The sequence below is a fragment of the Capsicum annuum genome, chromosome 11 (assembly GCF_002878395.1).
Source record: "Capsicum annuum cultivar UCD-10X-F1 chromosome 11, UCD10Xv1.1, whole genome shotgun sequence".
NCBI classification, from domain to species: domain Eukaryota; kingdom Viridiplantae; phylum Streptophyta; class Magnoliopsida; order Solanales; family Solanaceae; genus Capsicum; species Capsicum annuum.
The window spans coordinates 86,710,566-86,731,842 of NC_061121.1; the positions used below are offsets into that span (position 1 = coordinate 86,710,566).

Genomic DNA, 21,277 nt, shown 5'->3' on the forward strand with positions numbered 1-21,277 from the left:
AAAACAAAAGGACTAACAAAATACCTCGGATGCACTAAGTGTATGTGTCATTAGCATTCCTAGATGGGGCTATATCCATAGGCGAGGCAGTGGTAGTATCTTTGAATTGCTAGAAAATGTATCTACTACTATCTCTACATGCCTCTGCCTCTCAACAACAGCAGAATCTATCGAATCATATCTGGCCTTGTTAAAGGCCTGGTCATATGACATGTTGGGATCCTACAGATCTCCGATGTGTCCTCTCTTGGCCCCAGCTACTGGGACCTCCTCATAATTCTTTACAAATAAATCAAAATGTCTGGGCCCGCACAGAGGTGATATCCAAACCATTGAGTGTATGACTAGAGAAGCGACCATTATATGGCTCTTTGTGAGAGAGTGTACCTCTGCTCGCAATGTATCCACCTCCTCTCTAATATAACCTAGGTCTGGTGTCTTAATATCTACCAATCTGAATATAACATGCCTCTCAAATACATCAATACATGCCTATAAATTAGCACATAACACTGACCTAGAAGCTATGTGTGCGGCATCCCATTTGGCCTCTGCTATCTCTAGTCTATTCTGGAACCATGGCCGGATCTGCACATATAGAGTAACCATATCAGTCTTAACAACATGTAACCTCTCATCAGTGACTCTCTGACTGTACATTAGGCTCAGCAAGAACTCACAAGATAGAAAGTCATACCCATAGTAGCATCTGTAGTGGACAGGCAAGGAGCCAATGAAGAAGTACCCACAAGATTTGAATAGGAAGGTGGGGCTGATGAAGAAGTGGCTAGTGTCCCCTCACCATTGTACTCAAATATGGGGCCTCTCTGTGATCCCCCATATCAAGATCAACACTAACTCCCATAGCACCTGCATGCACATCACTAGGCTCTATGGAAATTGAAGGTCTCTCAAACTAGACCCGAGGTATTACTGTAGGCTCACTAGGTCTCTAATGTGTGAGCAGATTCTAATACATTTGAGGCTTTTAACTATAAATAATTGAAAGGTCTTAAGAAACTTTTATCATTTTTATTATGTTATCCTTGATTTTGCAGTATAAGTCAAGATATAAGAGAACCCAAAATAATAAAGGTGAAAAAGATGAATTCTGATACAAATAGTAGGAAAGTGTGGATGACAACATTTTAGATAAGTCGTCAGCCCTGTGATAGGCTATTAGAGTTACCGCCAACCTAGACACAAAATAGACTTCAGCTGAACTAAGTGACAATATCGTGTGATAAGCCATCAGAAATGTGATAAGCCATCAAGATCACCGTCAGTCTTAAGCTTAGAATCAAATTTGGAGTGACAAACTGATAATATTTATGATATGTCATCACATATCTGGTATTCCTTTAGGTTTCGTCATCATCCTTAAATAAGAAGTGCCAAAACTGAAGAAGGAGCTGACGACATTTCTGATAAGTCGTCAGACTCCTGATAAGGCATCACAAATGTCGTCACCTGTCCGAGAAAAATACTGCACTCTCTAATTTTATTTCCATAATTAGGCTGAAGTATTTAAAGCATAATTTAGGGTTTTCTTATATAAGGAGGGATCTGCACCTTGAATTGCAGGGTGGGACTTGGTCACTTTTCTCTATAGTTTTGGCTCTTAACTTTGATTTAAATTTTCAATTCTTTGACTGAGTTGTGGGATATTCCTCTTGGATTTATTAGAGAATCTACTTCTGACTACATATTTTGTAAGTTTAATTACCTTAAGTTATGGATTCAATTGTTGTTATATTTTTCTATTCCATACGGAACTAAAACCCACAACTAGGATTGCGGGATCTATGATGATTCCTCCATTGATTTAATAGTTGGCTAGGGTTTGAATGATTGTGGGAGCTTTTTGATAATGCCTTTGTATTAATTATTTCTTGTTGTTTGGAAACAATTGACTCACCTTATGTAGATTTGATCGAACTGAGAAATAAATGAAAGGTAGTGAATTATCAACAAGGATTTGGGAAGGTTAAGCTCCCATCTAATGGTTAATGTTGTAACAAGATTGACCAACATGAAATAAAATCAGTATGAATAGGAGGGTTTCCTAAGTTCGAGAGAATTAGGAAGCCAAACATCTGGGTAGGTTGAAATACACTTAGATGAACTGTCGAAATTGATAGTTTGGTATTTTCCACAAGTCATGAGAACCCAGTACTATAGTTATTATTCAATGGAGGATTGATAGTCATAGTGATAAAAACCCTAGTTTCTCTCCATGATTGATTTAAACTGTTGAAATCTTAGTTTGGAGTTCTGAAACAAGTTGAACACTTAACCATTGTCTAATTATCTCCATTTTATCTTTTCGTGTTATTTGTATGAATTTAACTAGTAGCTATAGTTTCAAAGTAGTTTAATCGCCACTCACATTGTTCCCTGTGGATTTGACCCCAACTCCAAAGTTAGGTAAATATATTGACGATGACTGCCTTGCAGTAAATTGATGTGTAAGTTGAGCGTTATAAGAATTGGCATCGTTGCCTAGGAACAATTTGGTTTATCGAGTTGGTTTGGAATTTTAGTTTACATGCTTAAATCTAAACTTGTAAATATTTTTTTAGTTTATTTTTTTATTTATTAATTTTACTTTCTTTTATTTTTATTTTTCTCACACCTTTCTTGAGATATCAGCCTGGATAGATGGTTTTTGAGTGATGATGATTGTTGTTATTATTATGGGGAACATATTTTAAGGCTTGCTGTCCAGATTTACCTGGAAGTGCATGGATGGGACCTTCAAAATATGATGTGGATACTGTCCTACTTACTGTAACTTAGTATTTGGCTTGTGGTCAAAGTGATCATACTGAAGAGATGTATGCTGTCATGATTCAAGCGAACAAATTGATGAAATGAATCTTAGAGAATCAAGAACAACTATGGGCAAAGCTAAAAGAGTTACCAATCCTACCATGTTTATAGTGGCTAAACAAAGAAGAATATGAGGGGGACATTAGCCAATTTGAGGAGAAAACTCAAGAATCACAACCACTCGATTGTCATCTTGATCTTATGACTGACATTAAGAAGATGAAAAAAGTGAGTATGCAGTAGATAGTGTAAATTTTGAAGTAGAATTAGTTGGGCCTCACTCGAAGAATTTTTCTACATTATGTTTAGATGATATCTTGTTTGTGGAATCATTTAAAATAGTAGAAAAGTGTGAAAATATGGAACAAGAATCCTATATTCTTGATTTTACATTAGACAAATAACATAAAAACCCATCACACTTTAAGGTCGAGTAGTTAACCACGCTCAATCCATTACTCGACTTCTTAATTTTTGTACCACCCCCTATGATCAAGAAAAGAAGATAGACTCTAAGTTGGGGAAGAAATTCAAATTGTCTAAGTGGAGATATAAAGTTTAAAGCATTTTTAAGGTATCTTGATGAATTCTGAGTAGTCAAGATAACATAGTCATGCCGCGACACTAAATTAGGTGCTTCTTGGGAAGCAACCCAAGGTATTTTATTGTTTTTATTTGTATTATATAATTGACATCATATCTTTGCACCTATGGTACCACAGGTATGTTTCTAACACTCTTGTTTGGTTTGACGCATTGGGGACAATGCATGATTATAAGTTGAGGGTGGGACTACTTGTGGGTGTAGATGTTCTCTTGGGGTTTTTGTTGCCGTGCCTCTTTTCCGTGGAGTCTTGTTCCTAGTAGAGCCAGCATTTTTAGGTGTATTATGTTTGTTTTGTGATGTGTTCTGGTTAATTGGAGGAAAAATAAGTATCTAGGGCAGTGGAAATATTTTTGTTGATTTTTCTTGGAATGATAAATACCTCTCCAATTATATATCTAGTAACTGTGTGAATTACATCTATTTGTGACCACTGTGCATATTGATTTTGGCATTAGTTGTAGAGACATAATAATCATTGCTAAATAATTTAATGACTCGGATAAGTAGCGATGTGTGATATACTTATGTGCAATGTTTGTGTGAGATGTACTGAGTTCCCTTTGTATGATTGAATCTAGAACTTGCCCGGTTAGTCTTGCCTATGTTATAGGATAGGAGTTAGGAAAGGATCATAGACCATTTTGATATTAGTCCACTTTTATCCTAAATGACCTTCCATGTGTGAATGATATCCCTTGATCCTGATTTTGAGCCTGAATGCCTATTCATTTTACTATACCTATCACCTACCCATTTGTATAACAATGAACCTGTTTTGGCCCTGGTCCTCCTTGGACATTATGCACTTTGACTTAGGCAAATCACCTAAGTTGAGGGTGGCTATCATAGGGGTGCGTGATGAAAAATGAGTATGAAAAAAGGTAGACTAAAAGCAAAGAAAAGTATAAAAAAACTGGGTGCCGTGGAAAAAGAAGAAGAAAGAAAAAGTTGTGGAAAAAAAGAAATGATTGTTGAAAATACCACACCCATCTTGAATGTGGTTTAATCAATAAAGGAAAAAAAAAGTTAAGAAGTGAGACCCCAAGAGGTTTGTGTAGTGTCAAGGAGGCATAGTTACTCTAAATGTCCTTGAATATCATACCAGCCCCTAGCCTACGTTACAAGCCAGAAGAAAACCTATAGTGATCCTAACTAACCGTTCTGAAAACCTCGGTAATGAATATAAAGGCAAGCCTATGGCATTTGGCATACATTAATTGGAACTTCATTCTAAGAGTGAGTATCTTTTGACTATCCCTGTACCTACACATGTGATTGCTGATATGAGTGCAGAAGGGATTTCTTTTTTGTGAGGGCACATTGAGTATGTTACTAGTTGATAACTTGTTTGGGTAGTGTATTATTGATACATCCATGGTTGTTGTTGTTGAATTTCGCCATATCTTGATTCGGTGTGTTACATGGTTGTTTTCCAATAATAGACACAGTTGCTGTTGAATTGATTAACCTTGGAGAAGGTGATGATATTTTGAGATTATATGAGTGATTAGCTGCCAATTGTACTTTATATCCTCTTAGGTGTGTTTTTCTTAAGGACAAGCAATTGTTTTAAGTTAAGGGTGTTGATGTGTGAGAAGATGCTAACACATTTGAGGCTTTTAACTCAAAATAATTGCATGGTCTTAAGCAACTTCTATGGTTTTTTACTGTGTTATCCTTCATTTTGCAGTATAAGTCAAGATGCAAGAGAACCCAAAATAATCGAGGTGAAAAAGATGAATTCTGATGCAACTAGCAGGAAAGTGTGGCTAACGAAATTTATGATATGTCATCAACCCTGTGATAGGCTATCAAAGTTGCCGTCAACCTAGACAAAAAATAGACTTCAGCTGAACTAAGTGACAACATTGTGTGATAAGCTGTCAAAAGTGTGATAAGCCACCAGGATTGTCATTAGGCTTAGGCCAAGAAGTGTGACAAGGTGACGATATTTATGACATGTCGTCACATATCTGATAATCCATTAGGTTTCATCGTTAGCCTTAAACACAAGGTTCCAAAACTAAAGAAGGAGCTGACTAAATTTCTGATAAGTTGTCAGACTCCTGATAAGGCATCACAAATGTCGTCACCTGTCCAAGAAAAATACTGCACTCTCTAATTTTATTTCCATAATTAGGCTGAAGTATTTAAAGCATAATTTAGGGTTTTCTTATATAAGGAGGGATCTGCACCTTGAATTGCAGGGTGGGACTTGGTCACTTTTCTCTATAGTTTTGGCTCTTAACTTTGATTTAAATTTTCAATTCTTTGACTGAGTTGTGGGATATTCCTCGTGGATTTATTAGAGAATCTACTTCTGACTACATATTTTGTAAGTTTAATTACCTTAAGTTATGGATTCAATTGTTGTTATATTTTTCTATTCCATACGAAACTAAAACCCACAACTAGGGTTGTGAGATCTATGATGATTCCTTCATTGATTTAATAGTTGGCTAGGTTTGAATGATTGTGGGAACTTCTTGATAATTCTTTTGTATTAATTATTTTTTGTTAGTTGCAAACAATAGATCTCACCTTATATTGATTTGCTCGAATTGAGAAATAAACAAAAGGTAGTGAATTATCAGCAAGGATTTGGGAAGGTTAAGCTCCCATCTAATGGTTAATGCTGTAACAAAATTCACCAACTTGAGATAAAATTAGTATGAATAGGAGGGTTTCCAAAGTTCGAGAGAATTAGGAAGCCAAACATCTAGGTAGATTGCGAAACACTTAGATGAATTATCGAAATTGATAATTTGGTGTTTCCCATAAGTTATGAGAACCCAGTACTATAGTTATTATTCAATGGAGGATTAATAGTCATAGTGATCACAACCCTAGTTTCTCTCTATCATTGATTTGAACCATTGAAATCTTAGTTTTGAGTTCTAAAACAAGTTGAACACATAACCATTGTCTAATTATCCCCATTTTATCTTTTTGTGTCATCTGTCTAAATTTAACTTGTAGTTATAGTTTCAAATTAGTTTAATCGCCACTCACATTGTACCCTGTGGATTCGACCCCGACTCCAAAGTTGGGTAAATATATTGACGATGACCGTCTTGCACTAAATTCACGTATATGTTAAGTGTTATCAGTCTCATGGGAAGGGTCAGGCATACCAGATCCTTCATAGTCTTCCTCCATGTAGAGGTTGTCATATGTACTCTCTCATTGAATATCTGTAGGTCTGGTACACCTGCCTCATTACACAATCTCTGAATAAGGCATTGACAAATTCATCGCCTCTCTAAAGGATCTATCATGGATCTCATATCGAAGGACGGCTGCAAAGTCAATAGTATTCCCAAACATTACAATAGCAATTAGGGAAGCTCCCTCCCAAGTCAATACATTATCTGAAGTAGTTGGGAATAGTCGATATTTGATGATCAACTACTAGAACTTAGAAAGAAACATCAATGAAGCTTTTTTATTACACCATGTACCTCAATCCACAGGGTCTAATCACCCAAGGGTGAAATGCAGCCGTCTATCAACCTATCCATCTCAACTCTCTCACGTCTATGCTCTGCCTCCCTCATGATGTATCTATCCTGTGTGACTCTCAATCTTTAGTCACACATTGTGTTGGAAGTAGGAGCGATATAATCTGGACAAAAAATAACTGAACGGATAGTCTCTACTAAAAGATCAACCCTGACTCCTCTCACAAGGGTCTACTCAATCTGTGGCAACTCCATATATCTTATCAGCCCTAGAAATCTGCACATTGGACGAACTACTGTGGAACGATATGAAACATAAAACTTTTGTACCAAAGTCAGGTTGTAAGAACTTCGTGGTCTAGTCATCCACTTTAACTGATAATGATCAAAGGTGGCCCATAATTATGATACTTACTCATCCTCGATAGATCAATCTTACACTTCTAAAAAATAAGCCTCTTAGACTTGCCGATCTCTAAGATACGATTTTTAATGTCATATGTTGTCCGCATTCCCTCCACACACCACCTCAGGTTATCCTCATCAGAGATGTCTCTGAGGTATGTCTGGGGGTGGTGGAACCCTGTCCTTGCTATGTTGGTGCCTCCTCATCTGGAATGGGAAACTTATGAGAAGCCTGCTTTTACCCTCCTCGGACTAGGGTATTCTTTACTATTGTATATGAGTTGTGGTACCCTCCTCAGATTAGGGTATCACTAATAACACCTACCGCTTTGCATCCTTGAAAGAATCTGGGACCCTTCTTCACATTAGGGGTCCTGAGCTATACCCTATGATGATGGTGAGGATGAGGCATATCATCCTCACCATCATCATCACTCGGTGATGGAGAATATGGAGGTAATCTCTGTACCGTATTCATCCTAGTTTGGGCTATAACTGCCTAGGTAGCCTGGACAACCTGAGTAGACTTACCCCGAGATCTTGGCAAAGTGAAAGCTGGACTTCTTCCCTACTATGAGTGGTAAGGTAGAGGTTATCTCATCATGCCTAAAATGATAGTCTGAGCTACCTGGTGCACCTTTCTTTTAGTCACTCGAAAAGTCACCCCACCTACAACATCTTTAAGTCATGTAATCGGGTACTCCTCCACCAAACCACTGGGATCGGGGGACTCATCCTATCTCCTTGATGTATCAGCCTTCTTCTTAAAATCTTTTGGTGTCATGTGTACCTAAAAAACTAGTCGTTAGTTTCCAATAAAAAATGAAGGATTGCAAAAGTTGAAGAAAAACTCAAAATTTGAAAATTTTGAATTTTCCCTCAATTTTCACACCCCTATAACTTATTTGAAGTCCCAACAAGTCTAATGTGAACACATATATCAAGAATCATGATTTTCAATGCAAACTAAGATGCCCAACTTTTGGTATTCCTCCAATTGTTCCAGTTCAACTTTCGTTCAGGACCTAAGCTTAGAATTTATTTCAAAACAAAGCCCGATATTAAGATCTTAGGCTATTTCAAGGCTACACAAGCATGATCATTTCTATATATTTTGCATGGACACAACATATCAACTTTTTTTATAATAATTAAAGCAAGATATAACCAGCAGGATTCAAGAAAGTTACCTATTTTTTGATAATCTTAAAGTGAACAATGAAGAAATAGAGCAAAACCCAACTTTGAACTTATTTTTAATGTTTTAGGACAAGTTGGTACCCCATCTAAGCTTCAATTTAGTGTTTTTCTAAGTGAAGGATTATTTTATGCTTAGAGAGAAAAGTTTAGATTTAAAGCGAAACATGAGATTTTGAGGATTACAATGGGTTAGAATGAGGCAAAATATGTTTATATAGTGAGGGGTCTGCATTAAGTCTTACATAGGAATTGGTGGGACCAAAATTATTATTAAAATTTGGGCACATAAATGAACCACTTGCGGCAGCCACATGCAGCCTACCTGTGGGAGCATGTCTGACATGACACAAACTAGGTCCTTGTCAGAATGGGCATCTCGATCCCAACAAGGATCGGAGATCACCCGATTAACCTAACCAACTATCAAATCATTCCACAAGTATTGGATGAGCTTCGAACATTTAAAAAGATAGTGGAAAAAAGACTAATAATCATAATTTAAGGAGTGTATAGTTAATCCATTAATGTCACATACTAAGACAACATACCCAAGTCCACAGTCATCCCCTCTAACCAAGTAAACCGCCAAAGTCACCAATTAACTCATTACATGGCCAACAAGGCCTTTACAATTCCATTTTCCAACCATTCATACCAATTAGGCCATTCCCCTAGTTCAAAACACCATTAATATGTGACTAGTTATTTCTCTTGGGCATTTTCACAAACACCTTGAGGGCATACCTTTACCAAGACCAAAATCAAAGTTGAAATCATCAAGATTAAGGTTACTCATAACCCATTTGTTAAACCACAACAAAAAAGAACCCATATGTGCAAACCATTACCAAGAACATATATAAACACGAGTTTAAACAACCGTAAACAATACTCATCACAATTTGCTTGCATGAGGTATGACCTCCACACCTAAACCGTACCCTAAGGTACACGTGGTACCCTTAACTCATACCCTAGGCATTACCTAGGAAACCCATACTGACCAACATACTACTACAAGATCCTAGGCCATATCTTATCATAGGAGAAGTACCATAGGAACCGTACCTTTGCCAGAATCACCTATACCAAACTTGGGCATCATACGACTTGGCATCATACAACTCGTATCCTACCATATGACTAGTATGATGCTTAGTCGTATCTTTGACAAAAGCCAACCCAAACGCACTGAATAACATATGCGAGATGGGCCCTAACCTATGCCCAAACATACGACTAGTACCTTCTAGTCGTATGTTGTCCAGAAAATCCAAATTACATAATTTTCTAAGGGTTCAAAGCCAAGGTGTTTCAATTCTCCCACACTTGGATCATTCGTCCTCGAATGATGGGTAAGGCAAGAACAAGCACAAGTTAACACATTATTACATATCAAACTCACCTTTAACCAAGTTAGAAAATGAAGACATACTACAAAGATGAAAAAATCAACACATACCTCAAGCATGAGTTTCTTGAATGGAAAAAAATGCGGATACTTGAACTTCATTTCCTCTTCCGCCTCCCATGTAGCTTCCTTAAACTTTTGGTTCCTCCATAGAACCTTCCCCAAAGCCACCTCTTTCATTAACAACTGGTGAACTTGTCGATCCAAGATCCTTACTGATACCTCCTCATAGGACAAAGAGACCGAAATACCAACATCCTTCAAAGGAACAATCAACGAAGGATCCCCTATACATTTCTGCAACATAGAGACATGGAAAACCGGATGAATAGAGCTTAAACTAAAAGGCAACTCCAACTGATAGGCAATATTACCAACCCTTTTTAAAATCAAATATGGACCAATATACCAGGGACTAAGCTTCTCCTTCTTACCAAAATGCATCACTTTCTTCATGGGAGATACCTTTAAGAATACCCAATCACCAACATTAAACTCCAAATCCCTATGCCTCATATCTACTTAGGACTTTTAGCAGCTTTGATCAGCTTTCAACCTATCATGAATCACCTTCACCTTCTCCAAGTCTTGGCGAACCAAATTGGTACCAAGTAACTTACCCTCGCCAACTTCATACCACCCAATAGGAGAATGACATCTTCTACCATACAATGCATCAAAAGGAGCTATACCAAAGATAAAATGGTAATAATGATAAGAGAATTGAATAAAAGAGTCATACCAATTACCATAATAACTGATCACACAAGAATGCAACATATCTTCTAATGTTTGAATTGTCCTCTCCACTTGTCCATCCGTCTGCAGGTGCAAAGTGGTACTAAGGCACACCTTTGTTTCCAAACCTTTTTGAGAATACTTCTAACGTGAAATGAGAATGGAGTCCCACGATCCAAAATGATAGAAACCGGACCACCATGAAACTTCACAATCTCCGCAAGATACAATGTAGCCTAATCTTCGATCAAAATAGTCCTCACCAAAAAGATGTGAGCGGACTTGGTCATCCTATCCATAATGACTAAAATAGAATCATATTAGTTCTAAGACCGGGGAAGTCTGGTGATGAAATCCATATTGATTACCTGCCACTTCCACTCAAGCAACTCAATCTCTTGGTAAAATCCTCTGGATTACATATGCTTAACTTTCACTTGTTGACACACCATACACTTAGCCACTTACCTAGCTATATCTCATTTCATATTAATCCACTAATAAAACTCCATAAGATCATGATACATCTTCGTAGAATAGGGATAAATAGCATAACAAGATCTATGAGCCTCGTCCATAATCCTTTCTCGCAATTTATCGACAGTGGGAACACTAAATGTACCTTGGTACCTTAAGATACCATCACCACCAATTGTTAAATCAACAACCTTTTGTTGACCCATATAACTCCTAATCTTCATCAAATTGAGATCCAACATTTGTTTTTTCTTTATCCCAACCATAACAGACGACTGCGATACCTGATGTACAAATACACCACTATACTCAGATTCCATGAGATGAACTCCAAGATTAGCCAAATGGTGAATGTCCTTCACCAATTCCCGCTTATCCTTATTCAAATTAGCTAAATTTACAATGGATAAGAGTATCAACAACTTATTAGCTTTACCTGGATGGTAATGGAAAATCATATCATAGTCCTTTAGTAACTCAAGCCATCTCCGTTGTCTAAGATTCAACTCCTTCTGAGTAAATAAATACTGAAGGCTCTTACAATCACAAAAGATATCAATATGAACCCCATAGAGATAGTGTCACCAAATCTTTATTGCATAAACTAAGGCTAATAACTCAAAGTCATGAGTAGGGTAGTTCTTCTCATAAACTTTTAATTGAATAGGAGCATAGGAAACCACCCTACAATGCTACATCAACACAAAACCAAGCCCGATACAAGAAGCATAACAATACACTACAAAACCAGCATTACCCTCGGGTAAGGTCAAAATTGGAGCCAAAGTTAATTTATCTTTAAGCTTATCAAAAATACCCCTGCACATATCGGACCAAAAGAATTTGACCTTCTTCTGGATCAAATTAGTCAAAGGGGAAGCTATAGTCAAAAAACTTTCCACAAATCTCCTATAGTAACCACTAGACCCAAGAAGCTCTAAATATTGATTGGAGTCGCACATCTAGGTTATTTTTTAACTGCCACAACCTTTTTTGGATCCACCATGATCCCTTTACTAAAGATAACATGACTATGAAATGTCACAACCTTCAACCAAAATTCACACTTAGAGAACTTGGCATACAAATGATTATCCTTCAAAGATTGCAACATAGCATGGAGGTGATCGACATGATCCACCTCACTCTTAGACTAGACCAAGATGTCATCAACGAAGACAATGACAAACAAGTCTAAGAGTAGATAGAAGACCCTATTCATCAAATCTACAAATTCCACCGGAGCATTTGTAAATACAAAAGACATAACTAGTAACTCATAATGACCATACCGAGTCCTAAAGGTAGTCTTAGGGATATCCACTTCCCTAATCTTAAACTAATGATAACCAGACCAAAGATCAATCTTAGAGAAACATTTCGCACCTTGAAGCTGACCAAACAAATCATCAGTCCTAGGAAGAGAATACTTATTATTTGTGGTCATCTTGTTCAACAAACGATAATCAATGCACATTCGACGGGATCCATCCTTCTTATGCACAAACAACATAGGGGCACTCTAAGGAGACACACTAGGATGGATAAAACCTTTATCTAAGAGATTCTTCAATTGCTTCTTAAACTCCTTCAACTCCGCCAAAACAATTCTATAAGGAAGGATGATATAAATTGTATGAGTGTTTGGATTGAGATCAATCCCATAATCAATTTCTCTATTAGGAGAAATATGAGAAAGGTCATCAGGAAAGACCTCAGGAAACTTATTTACTGGAGAAATAGATTCTACAGAAAGACCTTCCGAGTTAGAATCCTTAATTCAAACCAAATGATACAAATACCCTTTAGAAATCTACTTTCAAGATCTAAGATATAAGATGAACCTCTTCTTTGGCACTAAAGGACCGCCGTCCCATACAATGATTGGCTCATTAAGGAATTTAAACATGACCTTATGGGTCATACAATCTAAGGAAGCATAGTACAAATACAACCAATCCATCCCTAGAATAACATCAAAATTGACCATCTCTAACTCTATGAAGTCTACCAAAGTTTCTTTACTACCAACAACTACCACACCCCCTATAGACTCTTTTAACAACCACAAAGACTCCTATTTGGGTAGAAATAGAAAAAGGATCTCATAAACAATTAGGAGCAAAACCAAAATTCACAGCCACAAATAGGGTCACATAAAAAAAAACCAGAAAAAGTAAACAATAAACATCATAGGATAAATGTTTTAATATACCCATAACAACATACGGAGATACCTCAAACTCATAGTGAGTACCAAGTGTATACAAGTGATTTCGGCAAGTTTCGTTACCAGAAATAGAAGTAAAAGCAAAAATAGCACCCTTTGGTGCAGGAACAGATGAAGTTGCAATAGGGATCCTATTGTCCTAAGAAGCCACTTGAGAGGGGTACTCCCACTGCATATGCCCAATCTGACCATATCTAAATTATTTTTTCCTCCCCTTATCATACTAACCACGATGATGCTAACCACAAAATCTACAAGAAGGGTAGAATAGAGCCAACTAACCCCCACTAGCCTGAGATTGGCCAACCTATGCTCGGAACCAACCATCAAGCTGAGACTAATGATTAGCCAATGTCTTTACATAAGGATCACTAATTAAGGAGAAATAACTGAAACTCCTCACTTTTATCTTAACCACTTACCACCATCTCTACTATTTTTCTCTAAAGGCTTAAATTTTTTCTCTTGCCTTTCACTAAACTTAATCTATTTTTTTATATTCCTCTATTTATTGCATATAAACAACCAATCTAGATATGTACATACCTTTGATCAATAATGTTGCCTTAATCTCGAGGACCAACGCACGAGACAATCCCAAAGTAAAATTAAGCATTCTATCCCTCATGCTAGAAACCATCTCAGAAGCATACCTAGACAACTAATGGAATTTAAAAGCACACTCCTTGACCAGAAGCCTACCTTCCATCAAATTCACAAACAATTACACTTTTGCTTCCCTTAACTCTTGAGGAAAATAATGATCCAAAAATGCACAAGAAAAATCCTCCAACATGGCAGAACTAGCATCCTCACCTCTCAACTATTCCCACTCTTTGTACCATTGGTAAACCACATCTTTCAATTGATAGGAAGCAAACTCAACACCCTAAACCTCCAAAGAATGTATAATTCAAAAGATATTCTCTGTTTCATCAATAAAACTTTGAGGATCTTCTTCAACCTTTACACCAATAAACATAGGAGGGTGTAACCTCATGAACTAGACAACACTTGTGGCCTCAGAAGATGGAGCCACAGGAACACAACGCTCATACTGTGAAGCTACAAACTAAGTCAACAGATTAATAGAGCGATGGAACTTAGCATTAGTAGAATCCCCTTGAGGTGACTGATTAGGAGTGTCACTGTCAAAAGTAAGGTTAGTGGGAGCAAGTGGAACCCCACAAGGATAGTTAGATTTTGTGACCCTTGACTGGGTCAGAACCCCAAAAGTTGGATGAACTTCGTCTATTTTGTCCTCAGCCAAAATAGAAGGGTTTGACTGGACATCAGATCTTCTTGGAGGCATGATCTAAAAGATGAGAAAACAAAAATTAGAGAAAGATAGGACCATAGATTCTATACCTTGAGATAGAACCATAAGAAAGGGAAATATTCCTAAATCTCTCATAGCCTATCTCTTATAAGTGTGGCACGTTAGACACCTATTAAAGAGACTCTACTTGACAAGGCTTTTAGGACATCCAACTCACGATGAACCTACGCTCTAATATCAATTTGACACAACCCAAAATAGAGCCTTGTCATAATAGGTATCTCGAGCCTAACAAGGATTGGAAATCACCTTGTTAACCTATCCCAACCATCTTATCATTCCATAAGTATCAGATGAACTTTGGACATATAACAAGATAGTAGAAATAAGACTAAGAAATCCATTAACATACTATGCCAACATACCCAAGTCTACAGTTATCCACAAAGCCTCTATAAATCTGATGTCTATAATATGTCAGCACATGCCCCCGATAATAGCCATAACCAATTCTATGACATAAGATAGAAAGACCATGAAATGTATGCCTTCCAAAGTATGAAATCTCACCACTTCAATGTCAACACACGAACCGCTCAAATACCTGGTCACTGTATAGGAAGAGAAGAAAAAACTCTGGCCCCTGTGTTGCATAGGGACATAATATCCGGAGGCAGTTATCAATTGGAGTGCTAGCATATAACTCAAGGATAAGGATAAAATAATTTCATTATTTAAAACCAAGTCAAACCATCATAATCAACAATATTTATATAGTTGAACATACCTTTATCTCTCTTCTGCCTTAATCTTTGAGAAAAAAGAGGGGTGATCTTATAATTTTTCTTATTTTTGGCTCAATGACCTGACCCTTACCTTTGTAATTACCTACTTTGTCATCACCACTTGTTGCCTTTTTTGACTCCACAACAGGTGTCTTATTTTTTGTAGCTTCATCATGCCTTAGTGCTTTCGCAACAAATAGTAAGGGATCTGCAGTAGTTATACCACTCCTTGTGGTAATAGCAAGAACATGACCATTATTTTTTGGATTTTGCATAGTGTTGCTCTAAAGGCTACTTGACTATTTCTGGTTCAGTATTGCTAACACCTACCCAAACTATTATTCCAACTACTTAATAGCTGTAGCATGAGATTCAACCTTCTAAGTTAGCTCTTATTATTTAGCCTTAATCTCCTAAAGGTTGTTCTCCTAATTTTCTTAACCCTTTACCATCTTAGTCAGCATCTCTTCCATTCTTGATTCTGTATCTCATCGCCAAGGGAAATGTAGCTATCTCCTTTCTTTCTGTAGTCATCCTTCTTTCTCTAGTTACCATCTCGCTCCCTACTACGATGTCTGTACCAATCATAATACTTTTGACTTTTGTTTTCTTTCCTTTGGGCTCGAAACCTACTAACTGATGATCTTGATAGTTTGCTTCCTTCTCTAACTTTGACTTATAATCTTTAAAAGTTGAACCTTATGCTCCTACTATTTTCACTTTATAGGAACTTGCAACTACAAACTACGTTGCTAGTAACCTGAGATTAGTTCTCAACAGCGCAATTTCTTGGGCCACTGAATCATCAGCTACTTTTTGGTACAGGAGGCACCAATAGCATATATACCAGATCCTCTCTCATCCTCCTATGTTTTCCACGTTCGATTACTTATCAAGATCTAATATAGCATATCCAAAGTTACCTCCCAACGTAGTCTCATAAAGGGACCTCCAATGATGGTGTCTTCCATGGCTTTGGAAAAGATGGTCAGGGCTCTATAGAATATATTTAATAAGCTCATCCCTAAAATCTGATGCTTGGGCACCACACTCAGCTTCTTTTTTAACCTGAACTATGCCTCATACATGGACTCAAACAGTAGCTACCTAAAATTATAAATCTCATCCTTAAGCTATAACATCCTAGCAGGAGGAAAGAACCTATCCAAGAATATCCTGCATAACTCGTTCCATATAGTGGTAGATCCTATTGGCAGTTCCTCTAGACATAAAGATGTTTCTCTAGTAAGTGAGAAGGAAAACAACCTTATTCAAAGCCCCTCTTAATTTAACCCTGGATTTATATACGAACTACAGATGCCAATGAAGTTTGCTAGATGCATATTTGCATCATTAGTAGTAGAACCCACAAATACACTCTTCAAATATAACAGTTGAATCATTGTGCTTATTATGTCAAACTTAATTCCTAGGGGTAAAACAAGAGGAATAAGGGCTCCAGTGTCTGTCCACTCAATGTACACAAAATCCTTTTCATCTTTCTCATATGGAATCAAGTATTGGTATACTGAGATTATTTGAGAACAACCATCTCTAGCTCTATTTTGATTACCACTGAGTGTTGCTCGATGATCTGCTTCCTACCTATGCACAGCTAACTCTGCCTCCCAAGATATCTGTTGATCATCTTCTTCCCTCCTCTGATTAGTAGCTTATGCTAAAAGGACCCCTATATAATAGTAATAATGTCCTATATTTTTTCATGAGAAGGGGAAGTCATATCATCACAAACCCCTTTGGGAATATCATTTCATTTCAGTTTTATCAACCTACTAGGTGTTTGTAGGATCCTCTTTGGATTCAAATTCATTAGGAGTAAGGGAATTCCTCTACTTCATATGCAAGGCATACACGGATGAATACCCAACTAAGAACAAAAACAAAAAGACCCATAAACTATAACAACCTCGATTCATAACTCAATAATGTAGTTCCTCCGTAATTATGCCAAATGTTTAAAATGCCCAAGCTATACCTTCAATCTTAAGATTATGCGGTTGCTATCAAATATAGTAACCCAACAATGGTTAGGGTCGAATCCCAAGGAAATACGTGGAATTGCAGCTTTTAGCTGTTGAAATAAATAGGAAAAACTAAAAATATAAATAGGGGTTTTGAAGTTTCAATATCTAACAAGAAGTTAATATCAACTTTGGTCGTAATCAGTAGTCGATGAAAACTAGGGTTGTTTTCCCTCTGGCTTCTCTACTCCTTAGTCTTATCGTGCCTTATTGAACCAACTCGATAACTTCCATGCAGAATCTGATAAGTTATGTACCACCAACAGTCTTTTGGACTAGATGATAGATTTTATTCTTTACCCTTTAAGTCTCAAAAAGTCACCTTACTAACCAATATCCTAGATCCTAGTTAACTATTACCTTTTTAGTCTCTGGTTATTATATTCCATCTAACCATCTTATTTAGATAATACCTAGTAGCGTGGATCAATAGTTAAACTTCAAATTACTGTTGTAATTATCTTTTACTAGTTACTACTCCTCTTTTGGAGTAAGTATCAACAATCTATATGGGATCCTAACATTTTTAACTACTAAGACATCAATTAAAGTGAAGATAATACAATGCATGCATGGGTATTGGTTAAGAATAACATAGTACTTCCCCTACTTCACCAATTCGCCAAGGTTTCCACAACCCTAGATAAGGGTTTTAGCTGCTCATGATTTTGAAAGAAAAAATAACATTCATAATTGAAAGAATAAGATGTAATCATAATAATCACAACTGAAAAACCCAAAACTTTAACTGAATTAATCAACCTAAATCAAATCAAGAGAATTCCAAGACCAAAATCAAATCTCAGAACCAAAATATGTGTGTAAGATCAAGAGTGCATAACTTATACTAAAAACACATAAAGGGTATTTATAGTAATGAGGAATCCCTAAAATCAAAGCCAAGATGAAAAAGAACTAAAAAAAGGTGGGGCCACTTAGCTTTGTTTGTATGCGGCTTGGCCTTGGGTGCATATGCCACATGCAAACTGATCTTAGGCGTATGTAGATATGGGTAAGTGACAAAAAAATTCTTGCACATTCTTCTCTCTGGACGTTGACACATGCAGTCCATATATGCTACATATGGTCCGTATGTTGACACAGGTAAGTGTCGGAAGTTTTATTTAGCTTTTGTACCCTCTGGATCTTCAATTTTGGTGCTTACTTTAGTCTCACACATACCATATGTTCTACATGTAGTACACATGTAGACATACATAAGTGTTAGGCCTTCCAAATCTTGTAACTAAGCTTCCAATATTCATGTTTCAACATATGCTTTGGTCACGTAAATTCAGAAAGTGTCACAAATACCTAAAAATGATCAAGTAATTAGTCAATAACTCCATTTTTCATATTTTTCTTGAACTATGAATCCAAAACCTAGTTTCCTATAAAACATACCCAAAACACATTTTATCTAGCAAAATAATGTAAGAAACTTGCATATTTTTATAGTTTTAAGTGTTGAAAGTGCTATATTTCTATAGCACATCGGTTGGCATAATTCTAGATGCTATTGGGAATGATTTGTGACATTTAGAGGCTTGAAAATCCCTATAGTAGACTTCAAACAATATTCCTTATTTTGAGTATTGGATGTCAATTTAGACTACACTAGTAAATCTAGAATATTAAATGTGGGTTATTAGAATAGGTGGTTCGGGTTTGGGACCTTTATATCTCATTTTAACCTATCATTTAGAAAATAGTAAAAAAGGGTCCTGAGGGTTAATTCAGATAAAATAATCATTTTTCAAAAATCCGACGTCGACATTAAGTCTGGCACATCAAAATTAGTCTAGTAGCATAATTTGTTTGCATTCATAGGATCCCAAATGAATCCAAAGGGTGCAATTAAGAACAAGACATTTATGCCAAGTTGCTGATAGAGCATAAGCTAGTGCAACTGCTTAAGCGAACAAAGGGTTTCTACAGTGGAGGGCACCTTAGAAATGTGAGGACCACTTCTGTGAAACCCAACTATTGTATTTTGGTATCTAAAGTGGCGTCCCAACTGCTTAACTGACCATTTTTCCACTTACGTAACTGACACTAGTAAAATATATATTAGTTTATTTTCATGTTTTTTTTTTATTTTTGAACCTTTGAGTTGCAAGTTTGGGTGATTTTTGAGGATTTCCTCACCATTTGAGCTTGGGTAGGCTCGAAAACCATATTCCTATTATTTTTCATTGATTATATCATAAAACAATTTTTAAATCATGATTTCAAATTAGAAAATTAGGATTATTTATTGGTAAAATTAAAAAAAAAAAAAAATTCTTCAATTTGAACCTCATTTTAAAACTGTTTTACATGGGTTTTTACCTATAAACTCCTATAACCTTGAGTAATGCATTTTTAAAATAAAATTTTAGTTTTACCCTTTTTGTTTCATACTTACTCTTCAAACTCGTTTTGGATTTGACTCGAATATGAGCAATATGGTTATAATTAGCTATCGTGTAATTTGTAGTTGATATGTTTGAATTTTGTAGTTGATTTTGAGGCTGTTCATATTGGGAAGGCTCCATTTTGAAGCACCTTAGTTTGGGATTTTGTCATTTTAATGTAGGTTATGGATTAAATTTTTTTAGATTGAGCTAGGTAGTTAATAAATAGGTAAAATGTGTTATGGTTTAAGAAGGATAACTATAGAGTTTATATTTGAAATTATGTTATCATTGTGTGACCGTGTGGGGTATTATATTTTGATGTTGTCATCTTGTGATAAGTGATATTCTTTGTTGCCCTTATGGGGGATTTATTTGACATCATTGGTTGTATTTATGGATTTATATATTTTCATTCTAGATATAATGCCCGTGAAGGGGCTTATTTTGCAAATATAGGCCTTATTTGAAAATTGGTTGCCTTTATCATGATTGAGATAATTGAGTTAGGGGTTCAGATAATATAAATTATGTCTTACATGCATATTTATTCCAATGTCCCTAAATTGATTTGGTAATCATGAACTATGGATTTACTAAGTTGATTTCTAGGCTCACATATATATTTCATGTTTGATTAATTGGATATCATCATATCGAGTTGATTGTGAGCGTTACATCCTCATTCCATACATACACATTCATGAGACACTGGTACCATTGAGAAATACATTTTTTGCTGGTACCATTGAGAAATACATTTTTTGAAAGAAAATGAGACACTTTTATGAAAATGCTAAAAAGGTGAGTTGAGACAGAGATATGAGATATAGTATATGTGTTATTAACTCCCCCATGGTCCTACTTGGTAGTTGTGAGGCCGGTGGGTTTATACAGAAAGTCATGTGATAGATTTTATCATTCATCCCATCCACATTGCATTGCATTGCCTTAGCACACACATCTTTCTTGATTTCCTTAGTTTACTTGACTTGTGCTTAGTTTCATTGTATTTTCGTGTATACCTATGTTGTTTCCATTTCTATGTATTTATATATTATAAATGTTAGTGGAGATAGTGTGAGCTACCATTTGGGACTTTTCTAATTAGAGGTGACATACTCAAAGTATGTTTTACTTATTTTATTTTCTGCTTTGCTCAGTTGACGTATAATACCTACTGAGTACAACTGGTCTGTACTCACCCATATTGTGCCTATTTTGTACTGATCCTAGTACGAGCACCTCCCATGGTATTTGATTTCTTGAGGAGATTCTAGACTACAAGGTACTAATTTTCTTTAGAGTGGGGCTTATTTGGACCACATCTATCCTTAAATGTCTTTATTTTGTTGGTACTGATAGATGTGTATTTTTAATTTTTCGGATATTGTATTAGATGTTTTTACACTAC

General features: G+C 36.3%; 1 pseudogene; it reads right to left on the bottom strand.

Moving 5' to 3' along the window:
* Positions 1-222: 222 nt before the first annotated feature.
* LOC107846346 overlaps positions 223-21,277 on the bottom strand; it is a 183,378-nt pseudogene continuing 162,323 nt past the window's right edge.